Below are 14,257 nucleotides of genomic sequence, written 5' to 3' on the forward strand. Positions count from 1 at the left end.
AGCTGCTTAGGATTTATCAGGAGGTTTAGGAAACAGGGACTGGGTGGGGAAAACAGACTGCTTGCTTGAAGTTCCCCCTTTTTGTGGCTACCCACAGGCCACAAAGTAGTCTTTGGCTCTTAAAAAAGGAATGTTGTGGTTTGTCCTGCTGCAAAACTATTAAGAGATTACTTAGATAATAATTTTAGAATTCTGTTTAGTGTAATTATAACTTTTTTTTTCTTATCTGCAAATGAAAAAATAAAATTACAGTGGGTACTCAATGCATGTTAACCAGGTCATCTTGAGGGGATGAAGAAGTTACAACCACATCAAAATTGAAGTCTGGCTATATCAGACTAGTTATGTACTGGTTGGTTGGGTTGTGGTGGCTTGGGTTTTGTTTGTTTTAATTGCCTTCCTGTAGGATGGGATACCTGGCACTCATGGGGTGAATGAGGTGCTCGAGTAATATCTTACATTCTATCTGCAAGCTTTATGATCCTGCAGCACTACGTGCACCCCTCACAGATCCTAACTGTAAATCTACTGCATGAGAGGTTATTTAGAGATATAAATTACTGTTATACACAATTCTCTTTGTAATCAAATATATCTTCATTTTAGTGTTCACTTTAGAAAGGGCTTATTCCTTTGATGCTCTTAAAGCCAATCCACTGAAAAAAAAATCTGGAGATAAAGTATTATTCTTCAAAGTAAATCATGGGGAGGGAAGTTTTTCCAAGTGATCTTAGAAACAGCTCATGCTGCTGCTTCCAAATATCAGTCCTCAGAAATATTTACTCAAAGTGACCCTGATATGTATCTAATATATTAAGTAATTGTCACATGGACATAACCTTCCCACTACAACAACCAAGGATCTGTGCGCATCCAGCGTATCTAATCTCCAAGTAATCCAGAACATCTACTCCCCAGGAATCTAATCTTCAGACATACTGTAAATTGAGGGGAAAGGAACTACACAGGATAAACTATGAGGCTGTTTATGAAGATGATTTTTCACTGCCTTTTTTTTTTTTTTCCCTTCCAGCACCCCCCAAACCACAAATATAAGCATTTTAAGATTTATCCCAATAATTCACTTAAATTCTGAATTTGGGAGGAGGGCTGGGGATTTATATAGAATTTATACGTCAAAGATCTGCCCTGTTCCTTTCATTTGCTAGTCATACTAAACTATACATCTCTTTCAAGCTACATGATATGCATTATTCCTGTGGCACCTTCTCCTCTAACACTGCTCCAAGTATCTTCACCAGTGTACTACAAATATGGATATACAGTGCACAGAGGTACAATCACCATTGTATAAACTGGTTATTCAACAGCATTAGATAAGGGCCACAAGCTATAGGTATTCCAGACAAAGGAAGATACGCAGAACAAACGTTATTATTACTGGAATATAAACAGCACCAAAATTCCCCAAACCAACATAAACAGCCTGTGCAAAATAGCAATTCACACCATATTTACGTCTGTAGTCTTCAGACTACCAACAAGTGTACACCGTTTAGAAGACTGTTTTAGTGAACTATAAATCACTAGAAATCATTAAGAATTTCAGTGAAGATTAGAGAAAACAATGGCATTGGTGTAGATATATACAACTTTGTTAAATGAGAGTTAAACTGTAGTGTGGAACAGCTTCAGGGTTTTATTGGGATTCACAGCCACTGTGACTGATTTCTGCTCAAAAATGTTGGGCATCTTTTATCCTGATGTTGTGAAAGTAATTGGAATGGTTCGGTGCCAGTGAAACAGATGTAGAAAACTCATAAGACTGGTGTTGGGCGTGACTGGCCCCATATTCAAGGGCATACAAGAAGCTCAAAGTCTGCAGAAAAAGGTAACTTACAAATTCTCCAGGTCCAAATGTGAGCTAGCTCAAGAATCACTAGCACTTTCATAAATCAGCAGTGAGGTTACTACACACATCTTTTAATTTGGTCAAAGAAAAGAGAGGATATTAGCCTCACCTTAAGAGCTTAGTTCTTTGTCTGTGAAGTAGAGATTGTGCTTTTATTTCAACAACATCTGGGGACCCAGTAAATCCTCTTTGTGTAGTTGCTGTTACATTAATAGACACTGGGAACTGAACAACAGAAATTATTTTTTTGCAGCCAAATTGATATGCAGGTGCACATCTGAGCACATTTATCTCTAATTATCTGTTCTTGGGCACAAAACAAGCAGTTAGAGCAGAAAATATTCAGGTATTTTATTCTTGCTCTGAAATTTGTTTAATGCTTGCAAAAATAAAGATCAGTTGTCAGAGAAAGAACAGAGTCTCAAGCCCACTAAATACAGACCTCAACGTGACTTGTCCATTTGAATTTTAAAACTTTCTCTTTAGGCAAGACAGGAAAGGAACAAAAGGAGCATAAACACGATTTCAAACTACTTCACCAGAGCCACTCAACTTTTTTCTTGGGTAGGGGTAGACATGCACATTTCCTACCCCCTTTCTATGTATAAAATGCAATATCTTGGATACGTGCATGTGGTAACAGAGGGTACGTGCCAATTGTTTTAATGGCAAATATTGCCTACATTTTGAAATACCTCGGTATACTGAAGCTGTAAGTTATAAATTTCACCATCCAGAAGTTCTATCACCAACACTGCAGTAGATAACATAAGCTGTATATGGTTTAAGATGTGCATCTCTGCAGATGAGATAACTGCGTATTATTACAGAAGATTCTTTTCTTTTTTTTTGTCCGAGAAAGACTTGTTTTATAGCTTTTATTAAAAAATTCACCTTTTCCTACCTTACAGTACGCTGAGTACCAGGGACTGCTAGTATAGGGATATTTCACTATATTAATTTCAATGGTGTGCATGTTATGTCTAAATTACTTATCGCCATAGAGCACAGAGATCCTTGAGCTAGCCCTAACAAAGGGCACAGAGTAAATTAGCTCCTACAGACCTCTGTGGTATTTCTTATATACCTCTGCTAGGTTTCTTCCAGAATCTGAGAAATCTCTCTACTTCTCTGCAAAATGCAGCACAGATATATCCCAGTATAACAGGCCAATAGCAGAAGAAAAATCCTGATTCTGTAACATATTCCAACATGCTAATCACTGTAACATGCTGCCTCTTATGAAGTCCTTTAAATGAAAGATATTATAGCAGTATAACATTCTTGCTTTCTTTCCTTATTTAAAAAATAAAGAATCTTATACAGACACAAATAAGTGCTTCTTTTCACAGCAGTCTCACACAAAGCAAACAAGGCTCTGAGAGAACCCACTTCCTAAGCAACAGATTGAGTGCCTGAGTACTTTCAGAACAGGATGGACTCGTGCAACATATTTGCATACAGCAAGAGAGATCTCAGGAGTCTGCCCATACAAGAGGCACACAGTAGAAAAGGTTACTGAAAATTAACGCCAAGAGTCTAACAAAGTTTATGTAAAAAAAACACCCAAACTTGAATCATCATCCCTTACTACTGCAGTCTACCCAGTTAAAATGAAATGTTTTAAGTACAGCTTTGAAAAACTGTATCAGTCCAGAAGAAATAACATATTTTACTTAAAGTACCAAGCCTGATGGTTCAGGAGCAGACGCGCGCTCTCTCCCCCTCCCAGCCCTCCGCACGCCCCACACCAGATTCCCAGGATTAACAGGAGACTGGCTTGAGGGTTTCACCAGTAACTGCTGCAAAGCGAGTTCTGATTGGTTGATTCAGAAATTGGGATTCTGGGCAGTGTTTTATAAAAGGATAATGTATCTTTAAGCCTAGGTGCCCTTCAGGGAAATGTATTGGATAAATGTCTTCTGAAAAGCCTGTAAATATTCCATCGCCTCACTGTCATTACTACCATGAAATGATAATGAAGCATGAAAGAAATATAATTCCATATTCAGATGACAGCATTAGCCTTCATAAGCAAACTGAAATATTTATTAGTGAAATGTTCGGTATCTATGCATGTAATCTAAAAAAAGGACAAAAATGTTTTATAATAAAAAAGAGATTGAATGCAGAGGTAAAATCTGGTTGGCTGATTTTATTGCTTATTATTAAATCCAGGCAAAACAATTATTTTTTTCTTTTCATTAGTAAGGCACCCAAATTAAAACTATGCCCTCAGGCTACGAGGTTTACAGTAGTGATTAAAAACAAGAAATTGTGATGCATGGGGTTTTTGACAATGGCATAATCAAATTCATTCATATTGTTCAATCTTTCACTGACAAATATTTTTACAGTGGAATATACCAAACAAAGAAGCACATACAAGTACTATCAATACAGAGAAATTAGGGAGACTTGTTATTATTGCAGTACAGAGCAGACACAATGTTTCTATAATCTTGAACACAAACATTATAGTGTAGTTAATTAGGGTAATTATTGTCTAAATTGTGCTTAATTGTTTTATACTGAAAAGGATTTCTGAAAGAAACCTTTTGGATCTCTACAAGGCACAGAAGTGAACAGCGCAGTTTAAGTATTTAGACGTAATTTCATAAGTTTGATTGTATTTCCTATAAGTCAGGAAATATATCCTGAAGCAGGCTGGGACAGAGATAAAGACGAGCCACATGCCTTGACCTCTGTTTCACCTTATTGAAAAAGAGGCGTAAAATAATCATTTAGTACACTAGCATCAGAGAACATTCACACACTCTAAGCACATTCTTTAAAGGAATAAAAAGGTCTTTGAAGTGAATGAAAAATTAGAAATTCAAGTGACCATGATCAATTCTGAAACACTGCACAAAATTAATTACAGTTTTGCATCAGAAGCAAGAATGTAGATTTCAGACAGTCTATGTCATTTATCTCGTGCCGTACAATATACAAGGCGATTAAAAAGCCAAATCTGTTCCCACCCCCCAAGTCGAAGGCCTATCAGAGGCTGTGAAGTACAAATGATTAACTCCAAATTATTCAAGGGATTGTACAGACGCTTCAACTTGAATGAAATTTGCAGCAAGTCACAGGAGCTATGGAGGGACAGATTTGCTGCTCTTTATCAAAATCTAGTCTGACTATCGCTGACAGAATCCAGATAAATTGCACAGTAATCTGGAGGTGGCTGTGAAAAGCTTGCTCTGCAAAATCCAAATCTCTAATTTCTATCTGTTTTTAATTGCTGGACTTAAATTTGCATTTTTATACAATTGGCTTAAGGGATTTATTCAGGTCTTTAGGCTACTCTAATAAAATCAGGTACCATTTTGCATGGTATCTCAAAAACCTACTTACATTAAATAAGTACGCTGTATTACAAAAATATTTACTGTAGCAGAAAAAGATTCCTTTTTACGTCATGTTCAGAATTAGCTAAAGAATACATGTGTCAGGAAGCTCATTTTAAACTCCCCTAAGAAAACATAACTCAGAATGAACTGTGTAGCACAACAAAGAAAAATATGGGGGAAAAAAGCATTCATTCAACACAGGATAGGCTGGCTAAAAAAAGAAAAAAAGAACACGTATTTATATGAATACATACACACACTCCAAAGAGTATGCACACGTTTAAATACAAGTTAGAAGTTACCCCTCATACAATGTGCTGCTAACCAAGAGTCTTGAAAACAGCCATCCATGCAGCCCTCCCAAATTCTGGATGTTAAAGCAAGATCTTCCATTCTTGTGATTCCCATGCCCTCAAGTCATTAATGGCAGTGCCAGCATCATAATCATTAACAAGTTAATGTCATCTCCTAGATTATAACTAACCTTGCCCCAACCATCAGCTGAGCATCAGAAACCAAGTTCAAGCACGATAAGTGTCTGAAAACTGGCATTCCAGCAGGATAAACAAGACAAAACTAAACTCCCTAAACTATTACACTTGTAATCCCTTTTTAATCTGCATTTAGCCATCCTGGAACTGACTAATGCAATAGATGAGGCGAGCTATTTCAAACACACATTTTAGCTTTCCACCCAGGCTTTGCCAAAACAGTTCCATTATTTAAAAGATACATTATGGCTGTCAAGAGCTATGCAAAGGCTGCAAGCATCTTTTACTTAATTTGAGTATCTATAATCAAAAATACACAAACTTCAGTGTAATTTAACATAATTCAATTTAAACAAGACCTTACATCCTTACAGATTAAGTTCAAGTAACATTTAAAAATCAAACACCACCTATTTTCACCTACCAGTTCCAACAAGGTACAGACCCCTTTCCTTCCAAATCTTTATGAAATAAACCAGCACCAAACAGCTCATCTACCACAACCACAAAGATGTTCTGACCACAATCATAAACAGGATTTGACTCTACATGCTATTATCAGGGCTTGGTAGGAACATCATCACATCTGGAACTTAGTTATGTTCCAGTCTGGAGTGTAGCTGCACCATCACTTGCCTAGTGGATAACATAGCTCCTACTCACACTTACAAAGAAAATCCAAGGAAGAAATCAAGTCAATGAACTGGGAAAAGAAGTCAGACATTAGAGAACATATGCTCTTATTAAATTCCTGATGTAACTACCCATCAAACATGTGGCAATTCTAACTCTACCGTGCAGATAAAGCTATAAAGATATGAGGAAAAAATTATCCAGACAGAATTTTTCCCCTCTTCAATTCAGTGATATTCCTCTGGGATATAAAAGCAGAAGGTGTTTCATCAGAAGGAAACCAAGCCCCCTCAACTGAACAGCCATTCTGCATAGACCACTGGAAACAGGGTGGAGAGCTGAAAGGATGCCACTTCCAAGGGTCAGTCAGTGTTCACAGCAGATTCCAAGTCAGAAAACAATTAGAGAATCCCATCTGAAATTGTTTTAAACAAACACCTATAAACAGTAAGGATAATCAGAAGTTCCACTGCAAGACCTAGAGGAACCTTATTTTGTTGCTCTTACTAACACCCTCTGCAAAACTGCATGAGGAGAGCAAAGCAGTTTCTTCCTAGCGGGCAACGCTGCTCCAGAAACAATGCACTGCAGGAGGGCGGGAGGGTGGGACTTGCAGCCTCCCAGACTATTGCTTTGCAAGAACAGCACTTCTACAGCTTCTGAACAACAGACACTTGTTGGAGGATCTAATGCTAGCTAACATACTGAAATAAAATTCCACCAAAAATGAGTAAGAAAGCCTCAGAAAACAATACACATTGCTGGAAACCACTGCTTAAACAACGAGTTTAGGAAGGGATGACAAAAGTCTGTTAAATGAACATGAAAGCAAAAGTCAGCCTGACACTCAGTGTACAGTCACTTCTTGTAGCTAGCAGAACAGAAAATAACTGTCCATAGCCTGTTCCAGCCCTACCGTGTCACACCCTTACAGTTCAGAAGCCTTCCTGCTCATTCTCACGATTACTGTTACGCACAAAGCTAAACTTTCCCACCTATCTGACATATTCTATATGAGATAGGAGAACAAATACATCCTAACAAGTTGCACAAGGGAAAACAAACGCTGACAGACTCTCTGCAACTTCAAACTGTTTACATCACATCCTTGTAAATTATTTCATTCTTATTTCCTCTAGCATCAGAACAGCCATGCATGTTGAATTTCTGAAAATACAGTAATCAAAACTCAGAATGCATCTTCTGTACTATTCAAGCTTCTTCCTGTCTTCTGACAATTCTGCTTACTTTTTTTTGGTACTATTCCCTCTTTTACCATGTTTTTATAAGGTAATTTATATAAATACTCTGTAAGATTACAGATAAAAATTCCATTTAACTGTTGAATGCATCTTATACGAGTTCCACAATGATAGATTATTTTCTAGCAACAAATTTCTTATTCACCTTTAAATGTTACAATGAAGCAAGACATCCAAGGTTTTAGAAAAAGTCTTCATAAAAATACATTTGTAGTTTTCCTTCTTTCTTTCATAGGTTTTGAATTTTACGTTTCTTTAAGAATTAATATCTGATTTCATTTCCTGCTCAAGGTAGTTATTTCAAAGTATCCCTCCCTTTTCATATTTCTCTTATTTGATTCCTTTGAATGGCTATTCTGTCAAATATTAGAAGTAAAGAGATCTGTCTGGTGAAGCAGAATTCCCTAAAGCTGATTCCTGCCAATGTGAGTCAGTGTCCACGGTACTCTATACATTTTTGTCAGCTAAACAATGCTGCTATTATCTGTGTCATTTTTATAGGATTTAATTCAACTGCAGCGTCAAACTAGCATTCACATCTCACAATGGGCTCATTTTAAAATACACAAATAAATACTCCCCTTCAGCTATTGTTTGGCTTCTCTCCACTGTACGCATTCCACACATGGTGCATACCAACAGTCTTCCGAGCAGACTGCTCTAAGTGATCGACTTAAGTTGCATTGTGTTACGTCTCTATGTTCAGCAGAATTGGTCTAGCAACTGCAATGCACTTTTAGGCCCTGACTTGTGAAAAGACTTACCTTCACCAGGAAACAGGTAATAATAAGCCTATATTGGGATCATCTAACCCTCACAAGCAGACCCTCTGATTTCAACTACAATTATTTGTATGGAAAACAAATCAGCTGTACAATTAAAAATACATACTTTATTTTAAAAAATAGGAATTATTTCATGTACTAATTAGAAAACCTTAATTAAAAGCCTATAATAGCTTATATATTTTTAAAATAAAGTAATGGTCTACTTCTTTATTGAGGCAGAACCTTCCAATTTTAGAAAATATAAACATTTTAGGGTGCTGATATAAAAATTATTTTATGGCAATAATCAGAAAAGCTGAAGTAGAAAGGACTAACAAAGAGCTTTAAACAACACAGCATCGAAAATATTTAAGCTTGTCTGTACCAACATTGCAGTAACTGTTAATCCAGGTAGTAATTCTAGCAAAGGCAAAGGCTGCATTTAACCTTCTGACCTTAATTTGTTCCTTACAAGGACTGGGTGGTGACTTCCCATTGAATAAAAAGCCAGAGGTGCTGCACCATCCGGTAAGATGTCTCAATCATATTGTAAGTTATTCTGGCCATGTTTCATATTTAAGGATTCCTTCCCTGTCCATAGATATAGAGATCAGAAGACTGCTGTTAGCAAATCCTAACTCCACTATACATAAGGACCAAGCCATAATGCAAAGTATAAAACAAAACCAGTATTTTTCCTTAATTGTAAGTACTGTACTTACTAAACCTAGTTTAGCCACCAACATAAGATATTCTGTATTCTGAACTGCTTTTGCAGTGACCTCCAAGAGGGGAGATTTCACAGAAGCAATCCAATTCAACAGTGATGACAAATAGAAAAAAAAGCAAAACACACACACACACACAAAGAAAAAAAACAGTAAAGGCAACAACCAGAAGTTATAGCTCTATCTTTGAAAAGACAAACACTGCTTGTCAATGCCATCTAAGTACTCCATATCACACATGGACCCCACAGAAGCCTTGGATTGCAATCTGATTTGTACCACTAACTGCATGTCTACACAGCGCAGTGCAGCTAGGAAGAGCTGCACATCACAAAGACTTACTGTGGGCACAGAAATATTGCTCCTGTGTTATTACAAAACTCCACCTATGCCAATTATTTCAGTCAAGATACAAGATAAACCTCAGGAACATGAGGTGGTGATACTAAAGCTTCCTGATACTCGAGGTGTCTTATTCAACAGTAGCAAGGGTATCTCTGTATTGCACTGCACATGGGTGCAGTGAGATAATAGTCAATAAATCAATTATTTTCACCAAGAAAGATACTACATTTGCCATAGTTTTTCAGTTACTTCAGTTATAGGTAGGCTGAGTTTCTGCTAACTGCACGCTTTCTCATGATAGTTTTTTCCCCAAGACATCTTAACATGACACTTCAGTGCAAATAAATTCCAAAGAATATTATAATTCATTTAAAAAGCAAATAGTTCCTGTCCCTTCCCCACTCTCTTGCCCTTTCTCTTCCTCTACCTCTCTCCTATGAAACCTCATTCATATAAAACAATCATTTTTAGATTGTAAAGGGCTGTTTATAACTATTATGCTTTACTGATGCAAAATTATCACACAATAACTTTCAGTTGCTTATCGAAAAATTTAAAAAAAATGTTGAAAAATAATGAGTCAACAAGATGCTTAGCAATCAGATTTAGAACCTGGCCTACCAGGTGTTTTTTTGTTTGTTTGTGGAAGAAAAAAAAAAGAAAGAAAAAACAATTAACCAAAAGCTCTAGGAAATCTGTCCTCATTGCATAACTTAAAAAAGAATCTGAAAGCCCTTATTCTATAATTGGGAACTTCCTACAAGTTAAAGATATGTTATTCTAGAGCATATGAGGCAAAAATAACATAAACCACAAATGTGGTCCTAATAGGCAAGAGGGACAAATCTTCTGAGGAACTTGAGATTAAAAGCATATGTTGTACAGAGTATCTGACACTTTCAGAAATTACTTATGCAGTACACAAAAATGGAATGCAGAGGTGTGCATCTCTGTGGTATAATACCAAGAATAGGAAAATGCTTTATAAAAATGAAAATGCAATTGTCTGACCAATAAAAGGTATTCCTGTATGTAATCCCAGTGATAGATTTTTAAAATCCTTACCATTGCTACAATATTATGTATTCATAGTTATTACCTTGTCCACTTCCAAATCCTGAAAGGTTAGATTGTTTAAAGATTTGTTAGCTATGAAATACTTAAAAAAGCAAAGTATTAAACTCAAAGCTAATTGAAAAATAGCTTTTTATCAGATTCTCCTTTGATATTATCTTGTAATGATCATACTTAAGGTATTCACAATACTTCAATAAATATTGAAATTAAAAATATAACATCTTTAGGGCTTTTTAGAGAATGTGGCTGATAACAGTTTATACAGTGTTGGGTTTTTTTAACCATTATTTTGTTATATTTCCCACAATGCTTCACAACAGAAGCAAACAAACTGAATGATTACCCCAAAGTGTGCTAGATGAACTGGAAAAAGTCTATTCAAACAAAGCTCATTAGTTTTGATACCTCCAGGGCTATGACAAATTAAGCGGCTGGTGAATATGCTTCCAGACAAAAGGATGATGCAAAATCTAGGGCTCGTGGTAGGCATTGTGTCAATAAATTCTACTGAAAAAGGTAAAAATTACAACTGAAGCTAAAATGGAATCCCTTTAAGGAACTTGTAGAAAACAGATCATCCTTTTTCTTAAATACATTTATGAATGATAGTGCTAGAAATAATAAAGGGATTGCCCATTGGCTACTCTGAATGTACACTCTGGTGGGTCAGCCTTGGCCTCTGCAAAATTTTATTCTAGAACTAGTAAAAAGCATATGGGGGAATTCAGTCTTCTGAAATTCCTTTGCCGTGCTGAAGATGTAACATACCACAACCACCCTGCATTTGTACAACAACCTCTGCTGAACTTGGAGCAGCCATCATTACACTTATGATCAGACCTTTGGAACTCCGTAGCAAAGACACACAAATTATAAAATTAATTGGCAGATTTGGCCCTGCTCCTTAGGAACACGTCTAAACCATATAGACCGTCACAACCAGAAACCCGGTTGATCTGCTCAGAAAAGACAGAAAGAACAAATTCATTCTCTATCACAAGGTGACCATACTGTGTCATCGCTGAGCCATACTGCTGATCTGGCATTTATCTGCTCTTCTTGTTGCTGATGCTGTACATGCTCTGAGGTGAAATGAAGAATTTGAATGACAGCACTAAAACTAAAATTCCTCAAAAGCTCTATGGGCTTAATCTTGCTGCCTGTCAGCTTCCTTTGTGTTTAATGAGAGTAGGACTGGAGCTTTTCTAAATCATAACTGATTCCTAGCATTTGCTCTTTAGTCACCAAAATGCTTTCTGATGCAAACCTTGTTCTTCTCTTATTTTTGTTTGTTACTTCCCGTCATGATTACTGAGCTTTTATATGAATGGCGTGCTGTGAAACTCCGTAACCCTTATGTACTTAATTTTGTGGATCACATGACATACCTGCTCTTTTATGGCTGTACAGTATTTTTACCTAGATATCAAAGTTTTAGATGATTAACATGGCCTGCATCTGACCTGTGATAGAAGCCATGTTTCTATATACTCCAGTCAGGGAGGCACTGCCTCAGAATGGTCCCTGCCTTAAAACTGCTACAGAATAAGAGCTGGAAGCTGGATTCACTTTCTTTTGTTCCACCAGGAATTCAAAGCCAGTTCACAGACACACTAATCCAGGTTTCCACTGAAAGCAGTTTGTCAGTTTCAAAAATCATTTGCTCTTCTGAAAAAGCCTGATTTTTCAAGCTTTCAGACAACATTACAGAATGCCCTTTCACATCTGATGGATAAACAAATATATTCGACTAAACAGGCCAATTCTGCTCCCGATAAACTGATCAGACTTGTTATCAAAAGGAAATAATCTTTATATAAAATAAACAGCAGAAGTATATATAACAAAATATGAAATGTTTTTAAGAATTCTTTTTAAAAATGCATTATCATATTTTTGAAATAAAAGTTTACAGCAAATATTACTGATCTAAATTCTACATAGAAATATTTCTTAAAATACAGTAAAATATACTACTGTATTTTCTGAAAGTTGTTAGTTCCTGCAAGACTGTATCTATATTTCTACATTTGAAGTCTTTTTTTTTAGTTAAAATCAGATGAAAAATATGGAGTATTTCCCCCAATAGCACAGTTTTTAAAAGAAGGATAAGTCTGTTAACAAACATTACACATACTTTCTACTGTCAGAAACTAAACATGAACTTACAGTTGTAGCTTTCTGCACAGATGAACAAGTTTCAAACTATTATCCCAAGATGAATACTGCAGGAGGAAAAAAAAAAACATACATCAGTTTCTCAATAAATGAGAAGCAGGTTCCAGGTATATTAATTACTGTTTTCAGAATATAAATAAAGTTTTCTAGCTGTTACTACCATCAGTAGGAAGGACATTTTAAGAGCAAAAAATATCATGCAAGTGGGCCTGTTGATTTTGTGGCTTTCAGTAAAGATATACAAAAAACAAAGCCATATAGAAATGTATTCTAAGAGGATCCAGCAATAGGTGAGAGTGTTGGCCTTTGAAACAAAAGCTGCATGCATGCAAATTGCCAACATCTCTCAAGTTTGCCTCAGGAAGTCTTAGGAAGATGAAGGCATTGCCTTGATAAATGCAACAGCAGCCTCCAGAACCCAGACTTACTCATTTCTGCTTACAACTTGCTAAGAGGGGCACCTTATGACCAGGAATCTATTTGCAAATAAACTTGTTTTTCTCTTCCAAGAGTCACTCTCAGCTCCCTTATTTGTTTGCAAGGTAATGAAGCACCTGTTTTCCAGAATCAGCAGAAGTCATTCATTTTATAGGCAACAAAAGGAACGCTTGTTAGTAAGATAGCAGGTTATAGGAAACACCAAGCTCTCTTAATCACAGAACAAGCAGGTGCTTCTTGACCAGTTGCTCTCAATTTGAGTGGGTTTAACTGGGGCTACAGCACATAACTGGCAACAAGATTTTGATCCAAACCTCTGATTTTTGGAGGAATCCAGCAAGCAGTACCTGCTTGGACCAGCATTATTACTACGCAGTTATGAAACTGTACTGTATTTCTGAGCTGTGCACCAGCCAAAACCTCTCTCACAACGTTGCTGTCCTCTAACAGGTGGTGATTCTCTCTTGCTTGTACCACTGAGAGATTTCCCTTGCAACTTATGGACTATCATCTGTCTGTGGGTTTTGACAAAATAGGGATTTTTAATAGGCAGCTCACTGTTTGGCCACCTAATGTAACATATAAAGCAACATTAATTACTTCGGGGGGGGACAGTATTCTGTAACTTATTTAGTCAGAACTGTTCATTAACTATATCATCAGCAAAATGATATATATGTGTACCTATAGTAGGCCTTGTGCAGGTAGAGGAATACCTTTACATTGATTTTGAGTTCTACCTTAGAATTAGAAACTAAAACCATTGGATACTTAAGTTAAATAGCTAAATACAAGCTGCTTGATTTTCATATGTATCAAACCACTCAGGTTACTCATGAATTTTAAGCCAGAATTAAAGCCTTCTAGATGCATGAGAATCAAACTAAATAAAATGCTTATACTTAAGCAGAAAGAATTATAGAAGGATCCCCATTCTAGTCCCCTAACACTCAAAGAACACATACCAACATAATGGAAAGAGTCTTGGAAAAAATAAAATAATAAAATAAAATAAAAAATACACCACGATAGATCAAAAACACTGCTATTCTCTGGAAAAAAAAAAAAAGTATTTTGTTAAAAAAAGAAAACAAGCTAGAGAGGTCTGG

At 36.4% G+C, this 14,257-nt stretch overlaps 1 long non-coding RNA gene across 2 annotated transcripts in view; it reads right to left on the reverse strand.

Annotated features, from left to right (window-relative positions):
• LOC106039561 (uncharacterized) overlaps positions 1-13,249 on the reverse strand; it is a 70,906-nt gene extending 57,657 nt beyond the window's left edge. For both annotated transcript variants that reach the window (XR_001209349.3, XR_007166776.2), the window contains exons 1-2: positions 13,139-13,249; positions 12,702-12,757 (exon numbers count right to left, since the gene is read on the reverse strand). This is a non-coding gene — a long non-coding RNA (uncharacterized lncRNA). The remainder of the gene's footprint in view (positions 1-12,701; positions 12,758-13,138) is intronic.
• Positions 13,250-14,257: the final 1,008 nt, after the last annotated feature.

This window comes from Anser cygnoides, chromosome 12 (assembly GCF_040182565.1).
Source record: "Anser cygnoides isolate HZ-2024a breed goose chromosome 12, Taihu_goose_T2T_genome, whole genome shotgun sequence".
Lineage (NCBI taxonomy): Eukaryota > Metazoa > Chordata > Aves > Anseriformes > Anatidae > Anser > Anser cygnoides.